Raw genomic sequence first — 23,150 nt, forward strand, 5'->3', positions numbered from 1 at the left:
GTGATTGATGGTTTGACAGGTGACGGGCGATGGTCACCGATGGCGGTACTGATGGCAGTCTCTGGTGACAGGTGCACTTTATGGGTGGCAATTTCTGGGCACTGATGAGGTGACTGTTGGGTGACAGGTGCAATTGGGTGGGGCTGAGGACTGTATGGGGACAGGTTCTTGTGCTTTTTTTCTTTTTTTTTTTTTTTGACAGGTACACAGATCAGTAACTCACGGTTTCTGGCTCTGTTCTCCGCACTGGAAATGGTTACTGCTCTGTATTTACATTTTTGAACGGCTGTGAATTAACTGGCTGTTCTGGACTGAACCATTAAGCATGGGTAGTGCTATGGAACATTTTACTCCTTGCTTTCAATAAAGATATTTTTTTTTTTTTTTTTTTTACTTTCATCTTGTTGTTCTTTAGTGACCATTACATTGCCACCCTGCTCTTCTAAACAAAACATGAAAATGTCAAGCGTATAATAAAGTGGGTGGTGACATTTACATTTCTGTGTATATGGTACATATAGAAAGAATTTTGTTTATGGATTCATCACATTTTAAAAAACGCCTTCTGAAGATTTCTTGCCATTAGAGGGCCAGTGAAACTCCTGAGGTCAGGCTATAGTGCCAGTTTTGTTGGAGCTCCTGAGGTCAGGCTATAGTGCCAGTTTTGTTGGAGCTTTCAAAGTGTCTGGATCTTTTTAAGAAGCAATTTGAGAACTATCTGAAGGAAAACTGCTGTGAGTGGTGGTTGTTTTTACCTCCTTTATCCAATACGGTTGGAGTATGTAAAAGTATCATTGAGATTGCTGAATGTGTATTGGCCGCCTTATGGAAACCAGTTTTTGTACTGCTGAACCATCTTGTCATGGTGGCCTGCCAAGGTAGCCACTATAATCATACCAAGACAACTGGTTCTCGTATCTTCAGATCCAGATTTTTTGATCATTCTGACTCCACTCCCTTTATTGATTTGAAAGATGGTAGAAATCCCAATTCCACTTGGACCTTTTTGAGTAGAATAACATTTATAAATTTCCATGATGGCAAGTCCTACATCTTGGCTGTCCTTTCTTGGAAAGGTGTTCACCATACCAGTGTAAGCCAGCAACAATGTTCTGATATCTGCCACACCAGTCCCCAGTTTCATCAGAGCCAGTGCAGCCATCAGCAATGTCCCTTATCCATGCTACATCATTATTGTTGCCTACTACCTACTGGTCTGACCACGTTTCTGCTTGCTGCCTGGACCAATCTTTCGCCTGTTTGCTAACCACATCCCTGCCTGCTGCCTGAACTGACTTCTCTGCATGTCCCACTGACAAAGATCCTTTGAGACAACTGCACTCCTGGAACCACAGGAACTCTTTAGTTCTAACTTTCTAGAGCATCCTGTATTTCCTGGATATAGTTCAAAAAGCTGTGGGGTGCGGGACTTTTAAGGTGCTTAGACACGAAATGACAAATGTTTTTTGTTACATATAAAAGATATATAAACATTTTTATTTTATCAAAATAAGTATAAAAACATTCAATACAACCAAATGTTCAGTGTATAGTAATGGTATTCACTGCGCTTTTGTTTCCAACCGGTTTTGCCATATCAGCTTCTTCAGGAAAACACGTGAAGAGTTTTACTAATGGACAAAAAAAAAATACAATGAAAATCATCATATACATAAATACAGTATATAACCATTACAGATACCCTAATTAAAAAGGCTGAGCTTAATTAATCATGCAGAGATTCCTAAATAATAACACCATTCCTGTGAAGTCCAGTAAACGAAGATCCGCTTAATAAAAGTGAGTCTGTCACCTGGGACCCCTCATACCATCTGAATTGAGGAAAAGCGGCCAGCAAACTAAAGGTTACACCTGTATTGACAGCATCATAGCAAAGAAGGCCCTAGGGTATTTATAACCTATTAACTCAGACCATCCTGCTTTAGTTACATATGCCAAAGTAACAGACAGAGAGCCAGCAAAATCCACTAGATGGCACTCAAAAGCACTGCTCATTTTAATGTGGTCACTCTAGTAACCTCTCAATGTGCAACAAGCCAACATCCAGGCATTGCTGATCCTTAGGCCACTTCAAGTCTATATGAACGAAAAAGGCAAAAGGTAATAAAGGAAGTAGCTTACTCCACGATGGAGTGCCACAGCGGTACATAACCCCCCCCCCACCCTCTTTCAGACAAGACCCATTCCTAGAAGTACCTACAGTTCCCGAGTGACAAGGTGAAAGTCCCTAGTGCTCAAGCAGACAAGCTGGGTATTAGTGGGCCTCTTTATACCCTCCCACCTCGCTGACGTCCATGCGAGATGCGGACGCAAAGCAGGGGATCGTGTATGCGCGGTGCGGTGCCCAGCCGTTGCATGGACAATCCCCTATCCAAAACCTCTCCCAAAAAGGTGCGGTATCACAAGGTGTCCGCACCTGCCTAGATGACAGAAGGGTGGATTGGGGAGGAGGAGATGTGACCGGTGGGGACATTTCTACAGGTTGGAACAACAGAGGGAAAAGGGGGCTCCGCTCCCAAAACACATCTGATGCCCTTGGAAGGGTGGCGCCCAGGTCACTACTATCGGAGCGCCGACTGGTCAAAACTGACCTCACTCCCCGAGCACCTCGGCGTCTTTATGAGGACCTATAGCCACACAGACCCTCCCCGCCAACAGATGGCCAGTCCCCTGTGACAGAAAATATTAAATATTCTGTATTGTTAAATGGGAACTCCGCATGAAAAATCTGCACCGCTTAATTACAGCTATATATCAAAAATATATAAAAATATTACCAAAACCACACAATTTGCATGTATTACAAAATTTACAGGAAGTAAATATAAACATGTTACATCAAAGTACCAAATTTCTGCAGGGATATTATAGATAGAGTAGACCATCTGTATCTAGAAAGATAACAAAGGGAAATGGTAAAAACGGACACATTTTTGAGCATAAGGGTTTATAGCTCATTCCTTCCTTTTTTAATCTGGGATATTTTGTGGCCTGTAAAGAATATATCCACTGGGTCTCCGTTTGTAGTAATCTCCGGTCTGTAGCCCTCCCACCATTCGTGTTTCTGGACATGTTCTAGTGCATAGAAGCCAATAAAATTTATGATAAAGTCCTACATGTCTACTGATGGATGTTTTCCATCTTTTTTTCCTAATCAGGGACACATGGTCTCTGATTCTTTTGAAGAAAGGGCGCTTGGTTTTTCCTATATAGAACACTTTACATTTACATTTCGTAATATAGACCACTACCAAACTGATCTTCGTGCTCTGTACTTTCACAGGTATGGAGCTATTATTTTGGTTAAGCTCAGCCTTTTTCTTTGGGTATCTGCAATTGTTATATACTGTATTCATGCATATGATTTTTGTTGGTCTATTGGTAAAACTCTTCACACATTTTCCTGAAGAAACTGATATGGCGAAACCGGTTGGAAACAAAAGCGCCGTGAATGATACCATTTGTATACACTAAACATTTTGGTTGTATAGAATGTTTTAATACTACTTTTGATAAAATGTTTGTTTTTCTATATTTTTATTTTTTTATTTGAAGACCACTTGCAGGCATAATAAACTGTAATATTCCAAATGGAACATATGCCAAGTCAGTGTATTACAACGTTGAGGACAATAGTCATAAGGTTGAGATCTACATCGGTCATAGAATAAGAGGTGTTCTACAATTCCTGTAATGGGAGGAAGTATTCAGGACTAGAAAGTACCTGTAGCTGTCCTTCCAGTTTCGCATTATGAATCGATGAAGAAAGAGGTAAAGAGAATAAGTAGTGGGAAGAGAGAAAGGTGAAAGTTTTTATATCTTTTATACGTAACAACAAGTTTTGTCATTTCGTGTCTGAGCACCCTAAAAGCCCCCCCCCCCCCCCCACACACACACCTATTTGAACTATAGACTATTTGGGATGTTGGTACTCATTTTTCTTTTACTTAGTCCTATCTACAAAAACCTATAGTATTTCCTGGATGGTGAACTTTGCATTTCTGGAGGAATGCATAAAGTGTGCCTAAAACAAACAAATGCCTTAATTTGCTGTATTTACAGATCTTTCCAAACTCCTATATACTCAAGCCTTAAAATGGTTGTAAAAGGTAGAAGTGTTTTTTTTTTTTTTTTTTTTTTTTTTTTTTTTTTAATGCATTTTGTGCATTAGGATATCTTGGAAGCTGTTAGATAATTTGATTTGTAGGTCTATGTTGAAATGGCATCCATCCCTGAATTGTTACAACACATGGAAGGCTATTCCCGGCTAGGGGCTGCCTCCAAGAAAGAACAGGGGAATGGGATGTTGGGGATGCTTAAGTATGGATCATATATTAATATAAAGTATAATAGTAGTGAAGCAAAGGATGTAGATAAAGGTCTTATTATATAAATTCACAAATACAAAGAATTCAAAACATGAAAAATGGCTTTCAAGAATAAAACGGCAACAAATGAAAAATCCTCAATATGCCTGATGTAGAATCACATACATGCATATGTAACAAGGAACTAAATGTAGGACCCCAGACCCCTACACGTTTTGACTTGAATTAGTCTTTCTCAGGGGGAGTAGTAGTCCACAGCTCCTTTTAACATATATATTTATAAATCCACATGTGGTCCTGAATTTAGATTATGTAAATGACATCAACCCATGGACAGACGGATCCCAGACCCAGGACCACAAAGGGCAGGGGTAACAGTGAACAGGAGGCGAACCTGCTTGAATTTAATTGTGCCCCTCCCAAAAAAAAGAGGGGAACTGTGTATATAGAGGCCAAAAAAATAAAAATACATTTTTTTATTTATATAAAACAAAGGGTCTCGCATAGAGGGGAAAAAGGTCTTATCAGCCCTTAACTTCCCAACTGTGACCAATAAAAAGGAATAAAAGGCCTGAGCAGAGTAAAGTTAAATTACCCCGTAACTGCTTCTCAGCTCCAACACACATGTCTCCCCACAAGGGAAGCAGTTACAGGGTAATTTACCCGTACTCTGCTCAGGCCTTTTATTCCTTTTCTGGGAATAGCCTTCCGTGTTTTGTTGCATTAGGATGAAAAGCCTTCTGTGTGCAGAAGCCCCCCTAATATTACCTGAGCCCATTTCTATCTAGTGATGTTGCAGGGTATCTCTACTGTTAGACTCTCTCTTCTGATTAGCTGACACGGCAGTGTGGAACCATTGGCTCCTGCTGCTTTCATATTCAGTGAGTCATTGAGAGAGAGAGAGGGCAGGGCCAAATTGCAGCTCCGTGTCTGAATGGACACAGGAAGCTGCAGCTTGGCTTGGGCACTGAACAGGAGAGAGGGGCCAGAAGTGCCGAAGAGGGACCCGAGAAGAAGAGGATCCTGGCCACTCCTGTGCAAAACCACTCCACAGAGCAGGTAAGTATAACATGTTTGTTATTTGTAACCCCAAAAAAACTAGACTTTACAATCGCTTTAATATACATTACTGTCCAGGTAATTTGTATTGCTTCTTTCTAGCTGGCTTCCTGCCAGTATTCGCTCTGACAGAGAACAACCCGGGGCTGATTTCACAGGTGCTGGATATTCTAGAAATTCTAATGATTGAATTGTCAAGTAGTAATTTTTTTTCCCACTCCCTAACTTCATGATATACCTATAGAATGATAATTTTACATATTCATTTTTGAAGCAGTCAGTTGCTTTATAAAATGCTGAAATTTGTTCTCCTCTGGGGGTATTGCAGTGTGGATGGCATTTGCATGTGCTGAAAGGCAATTTGAACTTAATGGGAACGTGTAAAGTAAGTTTTTTTTCCCTGAGTTTTGCTGTGTTTGTGTCTCTCCCAAGTGGAAAATTACACAGATCACAAAACAGTTTTTAAATGGAACTTGACATTTTGTGCAGACTTGTATTCCAAAGTGTCTGAGTTCTGTTTAAACTAAATTGTTTCTTATTGAAAGGAGAATAGTTTTGGGTACCCAAGTGTCAGGAAATGTGAACGATTAAAGCGGAGTTCCAGCCATTCTCTCACCTGTCCAACGGTCCAGCGATGCGGCCGCCCGAAGCCTCGATCCTCTCCCTCGGCGCCGGCATCACTGCTGTGGGCACCCGGCTGTGATAGTTTACGGCTTCACAGCCGGGTACCCACTGCGCATGCGCGAGTCGCGCTGCGCGTCGTGATTGGCCGGCAATCTTCTGGGACCTCTGACGTGTCCCAGAAGATTGCAGGGAGGGAGGGGGAGAGGAGAACTTCTGTTCAGGGCGCCGCGGCGCTCCGAGCGGAAGTGGGAGCGGGTACCTGTCAAAACTAGGTACCCGCTCCCCCTCAAAAAAATGACATGCCAAATGTGGCATGTCAGGGGGTCAGGACTCCCTAAAGCGGAAGTTCCACTTTTGGGTGGAACTCCGCTTTAAGTCAGCGATATCAGTCACTATGACACTGCCTCCAATATAAAATAAATAATGAAATATAATTACGCTGACTTAGTTAATAATTCCCTGAAATTTGTGCGCTATGTGGATCTTGGTCCTAAAGGGTAGCTCTACTTTTGTGGGGAAAAGGCAAATAAATAAAACGATAAATCATATACAAATGCAACACAAATCATATTGTAATTGAATGTTATTAAAAATGACCTTTCCTTTCAATCTGCAGCTGTTGTATTTTTCTAAAAATGCAATGCAATATGGCTACCTGGAGCTGTTCTGTGCACAATGTGTACTGACCACACCCCAGAAACATTTTCTGCTTGTGTGATTGGTTCACCAATTTTCCCAGAAGTCTTCTTAAGGTACAAGTCAGAGTTCTGGCATCCCCTGCAATAAAAATGTAATTTTTGGTGATATACTTCCAATAGGAACACGTCTAAAGCGAAGTAATAGCTGAATTGAATAATTTGCTTTTCAATTTTAAGTAGAACTATGTCCAATATATAGACTAAAGTAGCAGACAACTAGCCTGCAGTGACACCCCACCCCGGTTCTTCTGCAGCAGAATGAAGCTGTTGAGTTTTTGCTGTGGGCTGTTAATACAGCCTAAATTGTATTTAATCTCAAGGGGTTATGATCCCATGAGTAAATATCACATCCAACAAGCAAAAATCTATTACATAAAAAACGCAACAGAAGTCAGTTGCATTCAGGAATAAGTGATGGAATTTTCAATGTTATGAGCAAATTATACTATACTCAAGAAGTTATTGGTGCGGAGTTAGGATGAGGCTGACAATCCGGATCAAGCTGACGATGAAGATGAGAATTAGAACTATGACGGCTACAGTGTGGCCGCCTAGTTCTAGGATGCTGTCATATGACAGCGTCCCATGCTTATGCTTCTCGCGCCACCTGGGGTGTACATCAGGAAGTGTCTGTGATGGCAGGGTCCACAATGCCCAGCACATCACACAACGGGGTAAAGGGCCAATCACAGCCCTTTACCACGTGATCACTTGTCAACAGGCTGGGATCATGCCCGGTTCAGCTGCTGCAGTGTTTCTGTCCTTTCCTCACATGCTGTATCAGTGTGAGGAGAGAGAAACACTGCAGCAGTGTCATCTGGCATGCTCCCGAGTGCCATATCTTTGCCACTACATTGCTCAGCTTTGCCCTACAGTGCCACTACAATGCTCATCTGTGCCTTACATTTCCCATCAGTGAGTACTTATCAGTGCCCTACAGTGCAATACGCTGTATCAGTGTGAGAGAAAAACTGCAGCAGTGTGAGTGAGCTGGCATGTTCCCCAGTGCCTTACAGTGCTCATCAGTGCTATCAGTGAGTGCTTATCAGTGTCACTACAGTGCCCCATTAGTGCTTTTCGGTGCAACAACAGTGCTCGATAAGTGCTCATAAGTGCCAAATAGTGCACATTAGTGCCCATCAGTGAGTGCTCATTCCTGCCACCCTACCAGTGGATCCTCCTCCGGACCCGTCCAGTGGCATTTAAATGTTCAAAAAAAAAAGTTCACACATTTTCCAAAAACGTGGAAAAAAAAAATGACCTGTTCAAAAGACTCCCTATACCTTATAGAATATACGTTGGGGTGTTTGCTTTCTAAAATGGGGTCATTTTGTGGCATTTCCTTTGTCCTGGCGCTCAAGGGCCTTCAAAAGTGGAATAGTTAGGAATTTATGTGTAATTTTATGTCCCTAGAACACCTGATGATGATCCCTGAATGTTGGGCCTTTGTATGTGGCTAGGCTGTGTCTCACACGTGGTATCACTCTAGTCGGGAGGAGTAGCATAATGTGTTTTGGGGTGTAGATGCAAGTAAGCATATGCCATGTGCGAGAAATGACCTGTTAATGTGACGTGTGTGTGTGTGGGGGGGGGGGGGGGGGAGAGAATCTTCATTTTGCAAAGAATTGTGGTAAAAAAACTCACTGTGCTTCTTACTAAATACTTTGGAATGTCTACTTCCCAAAAAAAGTAATTTGGGAGGTATTTGATTTTTGTACTGTCCTGTATTGTTAGTGTCTCATGAAATTAAATAGGCAGTCAGTACATCAGGTGTGATCAATTTTTTAATGATTGACACCATAGCGTGTAGACTACATAACCTTCACAAAGACCAAAAAATAATCACTATTGGGTTATTTTCACCTAAGATGTGTAGCAGTATAACTGTTTTTTTGGACAAAATTTATGAAGAAAAAAGTACTAATTTGCTAAATTTTTATAACCAATTGCATTTTTCTTTTTTAACTTTTTCAGTCTTTTTTTTTTTTTTCAATTAGTGCAAAAATAAAAAAAACCCAGTAGTGATTGCATACCACCAAAACAATCTGTGTTTGTGTGCAAAAAGGGCAGACATTTGAGATGGGTGCAGTGTTGCATGATTGAGTAATTATCATTCAAAGTATGAGAGCACTGAAAGATAAAAATTAGCCTGGTCAGAAAGAGGGTGCAAGTGCTCAGTAGGCAAGTGGGTTAAGATGGTGGCGCAAGATGGATCAAGAAGGATGGATGGATTTGGATGAAGCCCAAGATGGAGTATGATGGAACTCTTTCACTCTCTGAATTTCCTTTTACTCCCAAAATCTTAGGGATCAGCCCAAAGGGTGTATTCTGGAATGTTTACGGACCGCTGATTGGGGAGTAATATTAGCGATTTACCTAATTATTTACATAGCCAATACAGCAAAAACATTAACTTGTGCACCAGATGGCACTCTGGGACTAGAAATCCCTATGTCAGTATTCTGGCATTAAATGGTAGATTTGAGGATATAATAATTTTTATCCTTGGATTATGTATATGTCAGTTTACTTAAAGGGTATAGAACTTTATTACTCAGGGGTATTTGTGGCATTATTTGTGATTTTAGGCTTTGGTTTATTCGCATCCTAAACATGAAAGTCTGGCTAAAGTGGTGTGATTTTTATCTAGCGATCCATATTAAAGCTGAGTTTTGGCCAAATTTTTTTTTTTTTTTTTTAACTAAAAATACCCCTAGAATAGTCATTGTTTGCATTTAAACAATGATATCCTCTAACCTAGCCCCTGTTTAGTGTACCTAAAAGGATGAATTACTTAACTTTGTGAAGTTCTTGTCCAGCGCAGCCATCTGCGGTGTGGGCAGCTGAAGCCGCAGTGTCCCTTTCCAGAGTCCCAGAATGCTATACCTCGTCCCTTTTGGGTGCCCTTCGCGTCATCACCACAGCTGGTTTAAGTCATTGCGCATGCCCAGAAGCTCTTCTCGTACCTGCACCTGAAGTGACGAGGGACACCGCTGCAGGCGCATTGACTCCTGGGATTGATGACACTCATCTCTCAGGAGTCCATGCAAAGCAGGAAATGTCGGCGGCCCGCGGCCACATAAGGAGGAAGTGAAGAGGAAGGGATGATATTTTTCATTAAAAATAAGGTAAGTGAACCAAAAAAAAAAAAAAAAATAGCCAATTGGATTTTCGAAAGGGATATAGGTAAGAATGATGTGTAAAAATTAGTGTAAAATTAGGGTGGAACTCTGCTTTAACATATTAAACTCCTTTAAAAAATTTAAGATGCATTTTGCACAATTTCACATCTTTCTTCTGAAAATATATACAGTGAACACTCATTTCTTATGATGATTATAATCAAAGATAAACGTGGTAATTTGGTATTCTTTACACAATTTGGTTCTTTTAGATAATATTGGATGTATACATAAATAAAACCTAAATATACGGTACATAAATTGAACAGGGTTTTAAAAGATGTAATTTTTAAACCTATTCGTGATATGTAAAATTGTTTTGCCTTCTATAAAAGCTTCCGGGAACATATTATTCAGTTTAACAGAAGGGCAATGACCAGATGTGTGAGTGTGCGGTGTTTTCCTGGCTTAGTCAAATATACTAAACTTGTTGGTATTTCTCATTGCCCAACATAGTGCAAGAACACAGGTCCCAGAAGATTGCCGCACCAATAGGAAAGCGCTGTGCACAGTGCGCGCCCAGCTGTGAAGCCACAAGCAGTCACAGCCGAGTGTTACTTGCATTGCCAGCACCGTGGAGAGGAGAGGGAGAGAAGCTAGGCTTCAGGCAGCCACATCGCTGGATCGTGGGATGGGTGAGTGTGTGTTTGCTAAACGTTGGCAGCTACAATTTTTGTAGCTGCTGACATTTAACCACTTTAGCTTCGGTAGGTTTTTTACCCCCTTAAAGAACAGGCCATTTTTTTTGTGATACGACACTGCGTTGCTTTAACTGACAATTGCGCTGTTGTGGGACGCTGTACCCAAATAAAGGTTGTCTCCCCCCCCCCCCCCCCCCCGCAGATAGAGCTTTCTTTTGGTGGTATTTGATCACCTCTGTTTTTTTTATTTTTTGCGCTATAAACAAAGACAGACAATTTTGTAAAAAAAAAAAAACTATTTTTTACTTTCTGCTATAAAACCTTACCAATAAAAAAATCTCAATTTTTTTCATCAATTCAGGACGATTTGTATCCTGCTACATATTTTTGGGAAAAAAATCCTGATAAGTGTATTTTAATTGGTTTGCGCAAAAGTTATAGTCTCTACAAACTATGGGATAGATTTATGGACTTTTTATTTTTTACTTGTAATGGTGGCAATCAGCGATTTTTGCGGGACTGCAACATTTCGGCAGACAAATCTGACACGAAGTGACTTTTTGGGGACCAGTGACACCAATACAGTGATTAGTGCAAAAAAAAATGCACTGTTAGTGTATAAATGACACTGGAAGGGAAGGGGTGAAGTGTGCTCCTAGGGAATGCTTTCGAACTGTGTGGGGGATGGATGTGCTCAAGGAAAAGGCATCTGTTGAGCTCTCCTGAAACACAAGATCTTTCTCTGTCTCTGTGACAGAACAGCCGTCTGCCTTGTTTACATAGGTAGACGACCGTTCTGGCATTCCCCTGTTTTTGGTTGAGCCTCTGTTGCCTGGTTGACTGCTGTTTAGCTTTGGGAATTTTGTGCTGTTTTTCCCACTGGTCAAGAATGACAGGAGCTGTGTCAATCAATGAATGAAAGAGAGAATGGGATTTTTGAATTACCATAAAATCAATTTCTCTGATGTTATTGATAGGCACAGCACCCACCCCTCTGTGGAGTTTAATTCTTCTGACACTGCTTGAACCAAAACTGAGTATCTATTGCAGAGAGGGAGTATACACCCTGGGACTGTCCATAGGTGTAGCCAGATTCTCTGTTAAGCCATATAGTTTTTTTTTTGTCCATGAAAAATTCCCAAATCCACTTCTCATCTGGAGGAGGAAAGACTTTGGGATCTAGACTGTCAAGGTCTGGAGGAGATATTGCGGTGCTGTATTCATTTGAGTACACTATTCCCTCCCGAACCATAATGGGAGAATTCGGGACCATTTGGTTAAGTCTGGTCTAATCTTAAATAAGAATGGAGGAAAGTTTGCCAAAAAATTTCACCTATGAAGTAAGTGAAATATACTGTATACCAAAGTATTTAAACGTGTCTGTGCCCTTTTAAATGGAAATTAGGCTTTACGATTTTGCAGAGTCGTCCGATCTACATTAAGAGCCTCCAACTTTTAGTGTCTTATTTTGAAATGTGATGAGGTACTATAACTAGAAGTCTTCGAAAAGGTTGGGCAAGGAGATTAGTAACTAGTTTAGGAAGAAGAGCCTGTTTGCATGTCCTGCAAGTTTATAATTCTCCTAGCTTAGTTCCAATTCCTCTAATATTGGAATTGGATCTAATTTTGTACAATAATTTCTCAAGGGTCAATTTAAAGATAGTGGATAGTGGACATCCCTGTCTGGTTCCATTCTGAAGGTTTAATGAATCGGATAACCTATGAATCATTTTTAGGTTTGCTGAGGAGTGGGAATATATGGCTTATCCATGTTAGGGACTTTTGTCAAAAGCTTATGTACTGCAATGCTGCTTTCATTAAAAGACCAGGCTACACGGTCGGGGCAGAGAACCGGGTTGGGACCACCTTATTATGCCCAATGGATAATGTTAAGGGCCTGGGTCAAAATTTCCTTTGCCTGTTTTTGGCACAAAACCCACTTGGGCTTGATTGGTGATTTTAAATGTGAAAGAGAGAAGTATAGTGGTTGTTATTTTAGTGCTAAGTTTTTAAGATCTAAGTTTTAGTAAGGAGATGGGTCTATAATTGGTGCATTGTGTGTTGTCTTTTCCTTTTTTTGATATCCATTATAGTAGCTCCGAGGGTATAAGTGGTATCAAGTAGTTTACAAATGGGGAGGCTAGAAAGTGAGCAAAGGTCTTATGCCAATGAGAACCCATCCTAGGGCTTTGTGAGATTTTAGAGGTCAGCCACTACATAACCAACAGTAATGGGAACCTTCGGAGGATTATAGTTTTGGTGGGAAGGGTAGGAGTCCTGATGTGGGGAGATTGGCTAATTTTAGTGAGCGAACTGGAGAGTAGTCAGAGAGAACTCAGAACTCCCCATGTGTACCCTTAGAATGTCTGGAGTAATCTATGGGGAAAAGAAATAATAGTCACGTTCAGGGTTATACAAGATGCACCATATGTTTACAAAGTGCTCCCTTTTTGTAGAAATTTATTTTTCAGATAGTCATAGAAAAGAGTAGGAAAGGTGGGGTGCCTTTCAGGAGACATCCAGCGATGGGTCCAACACCACAGTGAAGACGCCTCCTAAAATTGTCATACCTTCCGCACAGGACAGATCTCCAGGCAACATTCAAGAAAAGCTATCTGGTTGGAGTTTACAGTGTAGGGATTGATAGTCACCAGTTCCCCTTCAAATTTTCAAGCAACCCTGGCCATCAAACAGCTGATCCTTGAGCTGAACAGGAAAGTACAATACTCACCCCCCTGTATCTTGCTTCTGATGTTGTGCCATGATATGCTATTGGTTTTTTTAAGCTTTGGGTGCTTGTTTGAATATGTGTGTCCTGGATAAGGCAACATGGAATTTGAGTCTCCACAGGTCCCCTAAATCCCTGCAGCATTCTTCTGGTACTTTTAGTCCCACCACCTTCAAGGAAATCCTTTTGTCTGCTTGGTAACAGATTTAATAAAAAAAGTATTCTGTACAGAGGTCGGAACAAAAAGAAAGGTTAGATGGTCGGCTAAGTATAAGTCGGGACACTGTTAAAGTGAAAATCATAGCAGATAATTTATTGAATGTGGCGTGAAATTCACTAGTATACAAATGGGTACAATCAATGTGAACAAAACCTGTGTGTGTGTGTGTGTGTGTGTGTGTGTGTGTGTGTGTGTATATATATCTATCTCTAATCTCTAATCTCTATTAATTGACTTTAAAGGCATGTAACATGAGACAGATAGCAGCACCAACGTAAAACACAATCAAATTTTTTTGATAATACAGTAAAAACAATGCATCTTAAAATAAAGGACTGACCCAAACACCGAGGTCAGCCCAATAACACCTTATACATACAATATGGGAAATGCAGGTCACATGAATAGTGATGGAAAGCAAACCAGTTTACAAAGATGAAGCCAAGAGAGGGTGCATTTGTATCAAGGGTCGACGCGTTTGGCAGCATGCTTCCTCAAGACCTTGTAGATACTTGGGTACACGTTCGCTTAAAGTAAAAAAAAAAAAAATCTGTATTAATACTAAATAAACAATCATATATACTTTTAACAGTACTCATCATTGAAATGTCCACTGCTGGAATACCTTCTCTCTAAAAGCATTCAACAGAAAAAATTTGGCTTGGGGCGGACACAGGGGAACCAATAAACCAGAGGAATGGTAGAAATCTGTATATAAAAGTGAAATAAGTTAAATAGGTAAATCTTAGAATTTACAGAAGGTGCAAAAGAAAGGGGAGGGGGGATTTGTTTATATACGTATGTAAATATAATGTTCACCCTTGTTATATCTGTCAGGTGAGTATATGCTCCTAGCAGGTAAGGACCCTGAAAGACAGAATCCAGGAAAATTATATAGTGTATCAAAAAGCAACCGACTTTATACAAAGGCCACCTGAATAGTATTGAAACAAACAAAGAATTATGTATAAGGGGAATGGGACTATATTGTACCTACTGTAGAATACCCCACCGAGTACAAAATATCCACCATAAGCAGCAAACTGTCATAGGATGAATGCATCGAATTGCGGACTGCTAAGCAGCTAGCAAGCTTGTTTGTATATGGTATAGGTCAATCCAAAGACCAAGCTCAAAGGGAAGATGGGCGGAGGTGAGGAGGGAGGTTTTGGGAACCCCAGAAGGAACAAAGAAGGTAAGAAAAAGGATAAGACAGATATACCCAGAGTAGGGAAACTTTTAGGTGTCGATCAAGGAGAGACGGCCAATTGCTTTGTAACTTAGTGCTTCATTAAAGCCGGGCATTTCTGTGGCTTGTAAGTTATAAATCCAACGAGCCTCGCGTTGCAATATGATTTTTATCAAACTCACTCACCCCCCCCCCCCCCCTAGGGTTTTCCAAAATTCTCTCCAATGCTGCATATCTGACCACATTAGTATCATTTTTGTGACAAAGTCCCAAATGTCTACCTATTGGAGTAGAATAGATAGAAGGTTGTTCTTGCCATAGCCAATGTGATCTTTTATCCTCCACCAAAATTGGCATTTGGTCTTGCCTACATAAAATACTCTGCATTTGCAGAACATTATGTAGGCCATACCAATTGTCTGGCAGTTTACGTGATGGGGGATAGTGTGTATGTGGCCATTGGGTAAACAGAATGACGGATTTTCATTAAACCAAATTGCAAAATTAGCAGGAACCACATTTCCAAGTGGTTCTCACATTGGTGTCCTTGGATTCCCTGATACCCTGAAAATGGCTTTTAATTATTTGATCTTTAATGGATTTAGCACTCTTGAAGGTGATTTTCTGGAAATTTTTTTGATCTATTTCCTCAGTCTTGTTATTTGTCAGAAGGTACCAGTGCTGCTGGAGTATTTGTCTCATTTGTGTGTTATAAAGAGTGATGAGACGAACCGTCTCAACTGATCATTGTTTTGAACTCCCAAAGATAAGATATTCTCTTGCACGCAGGCAAGCCCTGTTATAGGCTTTACACAATGTGGTTCGTGTGTATCCTTTCTGGAGTAACCTATTACAAAGAGAATCCGATTCCCATTTAAAGTGCTCATCATTGGAGCAAATTAAACGTAATCTTAAATATTGAGAGTACGGTATTCTTCGTACAAGAGATTTCGGGTGGAAGCTGGTGGCATGCAGGACAGTGTTGCCAACTGTTGGTTTTGTATAAAGTGTGGTTTCTATCCTACCATCCTCTTCCATCAAAATCTGTATGTCCAAAAAAAGGCAAAGTCCTAGCATTACACTGAAAGGTAAACTTCAGGTTGAAATCATTGGCTCCCAGAGTGATCATGAATTGATTTAAATCCTCCTCTGACCCCGACCACAGCATGAAAACATCCTCTATGTATCGGAGCCAGAGGAGGATAGCTGGGCAAAATTCCTGGAATTTGTCATCAGAGAATACAGGACGTTCCCAGGTACAGGTTAGTGTACGACGGGGCACAACAGGTCCCCATCGCCACTCCCTGCACCTGGAGGTAGTGGGAACCATCAAAAGTATTTTGTGTAAGAATGTTCCAAAGCCTCCAAAATTAATGAGTTGTATTCCTGGCTCTCCCAAGGGCGTTCGTTTTAGAATTCTTTAATGCCCATTAGGCCTTTTGAATGCGGAATTCTACTATATAAGGCCTCTATATCTATAGCTAGCAATTTTGCACTGGGAGGAACTTGAACTCCTCCCAACCCCCCTTAAAAGATTGGGCGTGTCCTGAATATATGACATAAGTGCTTTCTCAAATACGAGTCAAAGCGGCTCATCAATTCCGTATGTGAACCTACCCCTGAGATGAGGTCTTCCTGGGGGTGTACTGATGTTCTTGTGAGTTTTAGGCAATGCGTATAGAGTGGGTATCTGAGGATTCTTTGCATAGACTGCTTCATATATCTTTGTCTCTGATCCCTCCCTGCTATGCAGGAATCAACAGCTGCAAAAAGTCCTTCTGAAACTTGATGACAAGACTCTGAGGAATTTGTTTACCATTTCCTGTTCTTGAGAATGGCCATACACGTATTGCTGGTTGGCCATGACAACAACATTCCCTCCCTTATCTGAAGGCTTTATGACAACGGTGTCATTTTTACTTAAAGCGGAGTTCCAGCCACAAAATCGATAAAATCGATTTTGGGCCATCCGCTTGCTAAGGGGAACCTGAAAGAGAAATGGATGGTGCAGATTTTTTTTTTTTTTTTTGGTCACTTGCCTTATTATAGAAGAAAATATACCCGCCTTCCTTCCACAACCTCCCTCTGCGGCCGCGGCCAGGAATCAATGCGCCTGCACTGACCCCGCTTGTCACTTCTGGTGCAGGTGCAGCATTCACTGCTGAACAGCTTCTAGGCATGCCCAGAAGCTGTGCAGGGATGCCGTGCTTGCACCAGAAGTGACGAGCGGGGCCGGTGCAGTGCATTGTGGGACTCCGACGTTACGGAAGAGGACACAGAGGGACGCTGCGGCTTCAGCTGCCCACACCTGGGATGGCACGCTGCAGAATAAATTTTCAAGGCAAGTATTTCTTCTTACAGGTAAGTGTGACCCAAGACAGTTCAGAGGCTATCCATTATGGAATGTACTAGCCCTGACTGTCCCGGGGGTATTTTTAGCTCAAATTGACCCCCCGAGGCCGGAACTCCGCTTTTAATGTTTGCAGAGCCTCTTTGCTCATATGTTAAATTTACCCTTCTTGCGTCCTTGGGTCTGTATATGTTCTATTTGTTTAGACACTTGGGTGATGAATGCTGATATGTCAGGATTAGTATGAAGAGATGGAAATTTGCCTGATTTTCTTTTTAGCTATCGGTGTCTTGTTCGACAAAACACCTGAAGAGCTGGGACAATGGGAAATTTCAGATAATGAAGGATTGTCATTGCCATACGCTTCATTTTCCTCTAAAAGGTCCATTAGATCCTTTAGAGCATGAAAATTGCGAATCTTTCCATTGTTCTCGGAGTGCGAAGTCTGAGTTTTTTTCTGTTGAATGCTTTTATAAAGAAGCCTATTCCAGCAGTGGACATTCAATGATACTGTTTAAAGTCTATACAATTGTGTTTATTTAGTATTAATATTGATTGTTTTACTTTTAAGATAACGTTTACCTATGACCTACTAGGTCTTGAGGAAGCAGGCTGCGAAACGCGTCGACCCTTGATACAAATGCACCCTCTTGGCTTAATCTTTTGTAAACTGGTTTTCTTTGTCACTATTCATGTGACCTGAATTTCCCATATTGTATGTATTATTGGGCTGTGTTTGGGTCAGTCCTTTATTTTAAGATGCATTGTTTTTACTGTATTAATAAAATGTGATTGTGTTTTACGTTGGTGCTGCTATCTCATGTTGCATGCCTTTAAAGTCCATTTCTACAGACATCTTTCACATCTGTTCCATTTTTTTCTGAAACTTTATCCTTTTGGGTGAAGGTGGTGGATCCATTCTGGGCACTTTCTTTTTTGGAGAAATCTGTTTTTTGGCTCCCACTGCTGTGTTCAAATCTTGTGACTAGGGAGCAGGGGGCAGGGCTCAGCCTCGCTCTCTGCATCTATGAACACAGACAGCAAAGCTCAGGATTGTGCCCGCAGGTGGGCCATTATAGGAAGTGGATTCCTTTGGTGTCACACTAACAAGAGGAGGGGCCAAGAGCGCTGTCAGTGGACATGAGTGGAAGTTTGGGGCCATTCTGTGCAGTTCTGTTTCACAGAGCAAGGTAAGTATAAGCCTGTTTTAAAAAAAAAATAAAAAAAGTTTTTGAGTTTACGATCACTTTATATAGCCTGCTTTGATTTAGGCCACAACCTTTCTACATGATAGTAGTGAGAAATCGGACTTCGACCCTCAAGTGTTTTTGCAATACTATGTCTGAAAAATTTGTTGGACAAATGTAATAAGCATTCCCCCAAATGTGACAAATGCTTACCATATTTTGCATAATACAGTGTTTTGATATGCTAATATGTACCATCTAATGACCCTAATGTTCTTTTCCTGATTTGAAGTGTTTCAGGGAAATATACTGCATTATGGCCATTAGAAAAAGAGTGGACAGTCATAGGAAATCATCATCAAGCAAAATCTAGTCAGAATTCTTCCCAGATTGGTGAATGGTAGACACAATTGTCCAATGATTCTTTTGTTTATACCTTGACCCCAAAGTGTCTTTTTTCTTGATTTTTTTTTTTTTTTTGCCCAGTGTTTTAGAGCTTTGTCATGTGGCATGCTACTTCTCCTTTTATTTTGGGTTACAAAGAAGGCAGAGGCTATATTTGGCTCAGCCGAGCTTACTATTTAATAAAATAAAATGCCATGGTGAGATTTTGCCCTCTTGGCAGTTGTATTTTGATGCCAATTGATTGACCTAAATGTAAAACTAACTGCCACAGGTGTTTGGTGATAAACTGGGCAGTGAGTAACCTTTCATTATTCCCCACAGCACTCTCTGCATGATTAGTAGTCAGAGTTTGCACTAGAACTTTGACATTATTTTCTTTACCTACTTTGAAGGGTTGATTTTGATTGTGTTTGACAGAGCTGGCATTAACAAAAAATCTCCTTTGGAAAAAGGTGTCTTGGTTTAAATAGAGACTTTATTTTTTCACCGTAAAGCAGATGCGTATTACTGTGCTGGAAACATTTGATTACTATCTCAGGCTGTGGTTCTAAGTGATGTTGGTAATGTCTCGTATTTATCAGATGAGAAAACATCAAAGCCTCTAGCATATGACATGTTCTTGCTGGTGTTACTTTTTGCACACAGGCCATTTACCTAGTCTCTTCGCCTGCATTAGAGGAAGGTGATAAGGACCGTAGGAGGGAAAAGGATATTATTTTTTATGAGACATCTTGGTAGAAATTATTTTAATTCTTTGACAGAAATCGGGCATGTAATTGGGTATTTCAGTCCCTCCCTACCTTCTGCTTTTACTAGTAAAATAATTAAATATCTGACAATTCGTGTTAAAATGTATGTCAACCGCAATAACAAGCTTTGATTATTTGCTATCTTTTAGACTGCTAGATATAGCAGTGATAGTGTTATATCATCTGTTGCAAAAAAGTTTTAGCCATTTTAAAACTTGGAGCTGTTCCGTATTTGTGTTCATTTTTTGATTTATCCCAAGGTGTCTAATTGGCCCTCCCAGGTCTGGTCTTGGACTACAGAATAATCACTCTATTTTGTGGAAAGGATAGTGGGAGGGAATGAGTAGTTTATCAAAAGAAAGCTATGTAGGGCAAACCATTTAGCCTTGACACTTAAAACAAGGGCACTCTTCTATCTTCAGGTTGCAGTGGACTCTACAAGCTAAAATCCTTTTTTTTTTTTTTTTTTTTAAAGAAGTTTTCAGCTTGTATCTGATCGTTGTTATTTCAGTCCTTGTGATCACAAAATTGGGGGAACCTCTGACTGGTTCCTGATATTTAGTGGGTACTGGAGCTGTCAGTGACAGTCCTAGATTAGCATGACCGCAAGGTGCATCCTGCAGTTGGACTGTGGCTGAGAAGTGGTTTTAAATTTAAAAGCAGTTGCAACTTTTTGTCTTTGAAGCTTATAACTGATGCTTTTTATTCACTTAACCGTGAATAAAGATACACTATTAGATATTTTTAAGGGGCCAGTTCTTAAGCGCTAAAGTGTATATTTTATCTTTTGCTGGGGGATATGTAAAATGCAGCAAAAGTTAGAAGCCCAAAAAATATATATTTTGGCTTTGACAGGCAAAGAATCTCCATAAAAGATCTCTCTCTGGGATTGCAGGAGATTTGTGGAATTGGTGTTGTAGATAAACCTGCCAAAGTTGTGACTCTGTAAAATCTACATAAAACAGAATATAATGATTTGCGAAGCTCAAACTCCGATTTTATTCGTAGTAGAAAAAGTACAATTTTAACCACTTGCTTACTGGGCTCACACTTTAAATTGGCTGACAGATGATCACGTGGTGAAAGGCCTGCTGTGTTTGGCCCTTTAACCTGCTCTGCGGTCAGCCATGTCCCATGAACTCAGCAATCACAGAGCGTGCCCCAAATGGGGGAGGACGTCCATGTATGCCCTACTGGCATTTCAAGCCTGTGCTATAGCAGTCTTTTGCATGGGCATAAATTGGTTAAAAAAATAAGATAATTTTGAGATTGGCAGCAACTAGTCTAAAAAGAGCCTTGCAAAGTAAGTGGTACTAACAAAGAGCTGTAAAAATGTATTGCAGCTAATTAGATTTATTGACAACAAGTACGTAACCTGACTGGATATGAAAAGTGAATCTTGGAGCGTAAAGAAGAATTTACAATGGTTGGAGGTTCACCGATCTGCGAAAATCGGTGTCTAAAAATTATCAAACAATTTCAGAATAATTTTCCTCAATAAGAAATTGTAAATATGTCATCTACAGTACATATTCTCAAATGATTCAGAGAATCTAGAGAAATCTCTCTGTGCAAAGTAAAGGCTAAAATGCAGTGTTGGATGCTAATCAATCTTCAGACCTTCAGACAGCACTGCATTAAAAATAAGCATGATGGACATCACTGTATGGTGTACAGAAACGGTTTTCTCCTGGGTCAAAGATCATTTAAAATGGTCTGTTGCAAACTGGAAAACTCTAATCCTATGAATCGAAAATTCAATATTCTTTTTTGCCAACCATGAACGCTGTGTCCTCTGGACTAAAGTGGTGGTTCCCTCCCAATTTGTTTTCAGTGCTCAGTTCAAAAGGCTGCTTCTCTGATGGCATGGAGTTGCATTAGTTTGTATGGAATGGACAGCTTGCACTTCTGGAAAGGCGCCATCATTGCTGAAAGATATATCCAGGTTTTAGAGCAGCATATGCCCCCATCCAGACTAAGCCTTTCAGGAAAGGGCTTGCATGTTTTAGCTTGACAATGCTATACCACATACTGCATCTGACAACAGCAAGGCTTCCTAGTAGAAGAGTCTGGGTGCTTAACTGGCCTGCCTGCAGTACAGACCTTTCACCAATTGAAAATATTTAGCACATCTTGAAATTAAAAAATTAGATGACGGACTGTTGACCAAGGACCTATATCGGGCAGGAATAAGGATGCTATGCCATGGTAAACCTGGCCCTGTCAACTTTTTGGAAGTGTGTGCCTGCCATCAATCAAAATTATTTTTTTTTTCTTTTTCTTGAAATGGTACATATTCTCAATCTTAAACATTTGATTTTGTTTCCTTTTTTCCCATTATGAATACAATTTGGGTTTCTGAGATTGGCAAATTATTGCGTTCTGTTTTTTATGGAGATTTTGCACACTGTCCCACGGTCACTGGAATTGGGGTTGTACTGCTTACTCGTGACTCCAATAAAAACATATGTAAAAAAAATTACATTTCTTAATCCATTTAGGCAAAAATGTATTGTTCATATTTTTGGTAAAATGCCAAGAAGCTTATATTGATTGGTTTGCTGAAAGTTATGGGATGTATGACATTTTTTTTATTTCTACTAGTAATGGTAGCGATCAGCGACTTATAGCATGACTGTTATATTGGGGCTGACAAAACGGACACCTGACACTTTTTTGACACTCCTTTTGAGGACAAGTGACCCTGATGCAGTGATTGGTGCTAAAAATATATGCACCGTCACTGTACTAATGACCCTGGCAGGGAGGGGTTAACATCAAGGGGTTAAATAAGTGGCCAAAATTGTTTTACTGTGTGAGTTGTTTTTACTAAGCAATGTGCTTTTTTTACTTGCTGCCTTGCAGCAAGAGAAATAAAAATACATTGCTGCTGTCAGAGCCCTGTTTGTTTACGCTGATTGGTCACCAAAACTGGACGATTGGCTCCAGAGATTACCGAAGAGAGCCCTGTGTAGGTAAAACGGGGCTCTCTTCGGCAATCTCTGGAGCCAATCGTCCGGTTTTGGTGACCAATCAGTGTCCCACTGATCAGTTCATGCTGCAGCCAATTGCAGCACAGCCCGGCATGTGGGCTAGGATCCAACGCAGGAGAGCCACCTTGCAGCCGTATATGTACTGTATACGGTCAGCAAGCGGTTATGAAAATGATCAAATGTGCATAAAAACAGCTCATAATTTACACAATCCTCATAAATCATGTGCAGAAAAAAGTATAAAATATGAAAACTATCCCAGACATCATCCAACTAGGTTGTAGGTAAATAAAACGTGGTAACTATCCCATATTTTATCCAATTAGGTTAGACCATCCAGTTAGTTTGTAAGTGTCTAGAAAAAAAAAAACACCACTACAGTTAGATGCTACAAGTAAAGGTATATCTCCCACAGTATCAGACATCTTCCATGCCATGCATTGCCACCAAAGCGTGTCACCCAGGTGCCTAGTTGAGTTTCTCCTCGCTTGTTGTGCTGGACCTCTTAAAATAATCAAGGTAGTCAAAAGGGGCTTTATTCACATAGAGAACGCTCAGCAGCACCTAGGCCACGTCTCCATATTCTACAGCTTTTGCATTAAAAGGCTCCTTTAAAACAACAATAAGGAATTTAGCTTGTTAAAGTAACTGAGCAATGTGCACATAACCTTTATTATTTGAGGGGGAAAAAAGATTTTCCTGTAGGCAAACTATTTGCTGGGCAGCTTAAAGTGGTAGTATACCGCTTTTTTTGACTTTTAACTACAGGTAAGCCT

General features: G+C 40.5%; 1 protein-coding gene across 1 annotated transcript in view; it reads left to right on the forward strand.

The window, feature by feature from the left end:
• Positions 1-23,150, forward strand: part of LOC309547200 (S-adenosyl-L-methionine-dependent tRNA 4-demethylwyosine synthase TYW1-like) — a 287,271-nt gene that overhangs the window by 76,318 nt on the left and 187,803 nt on the right. The gene's annotated exons all lie outside the window — the stretch shown is intronic.

This window comes from Pelophylax lessonae (genome assembly GCF_965119305.1).
Source record: "Pelophylax lessonae genome assembly, chromosome: 2".
Taxonomy (NCBI): domain Eukaryota; kingdom Metazoa; phylum Chordata; class Amphibia; order Anura; family Ranidae; genus Pelophylax; species Pelophylax lessonae.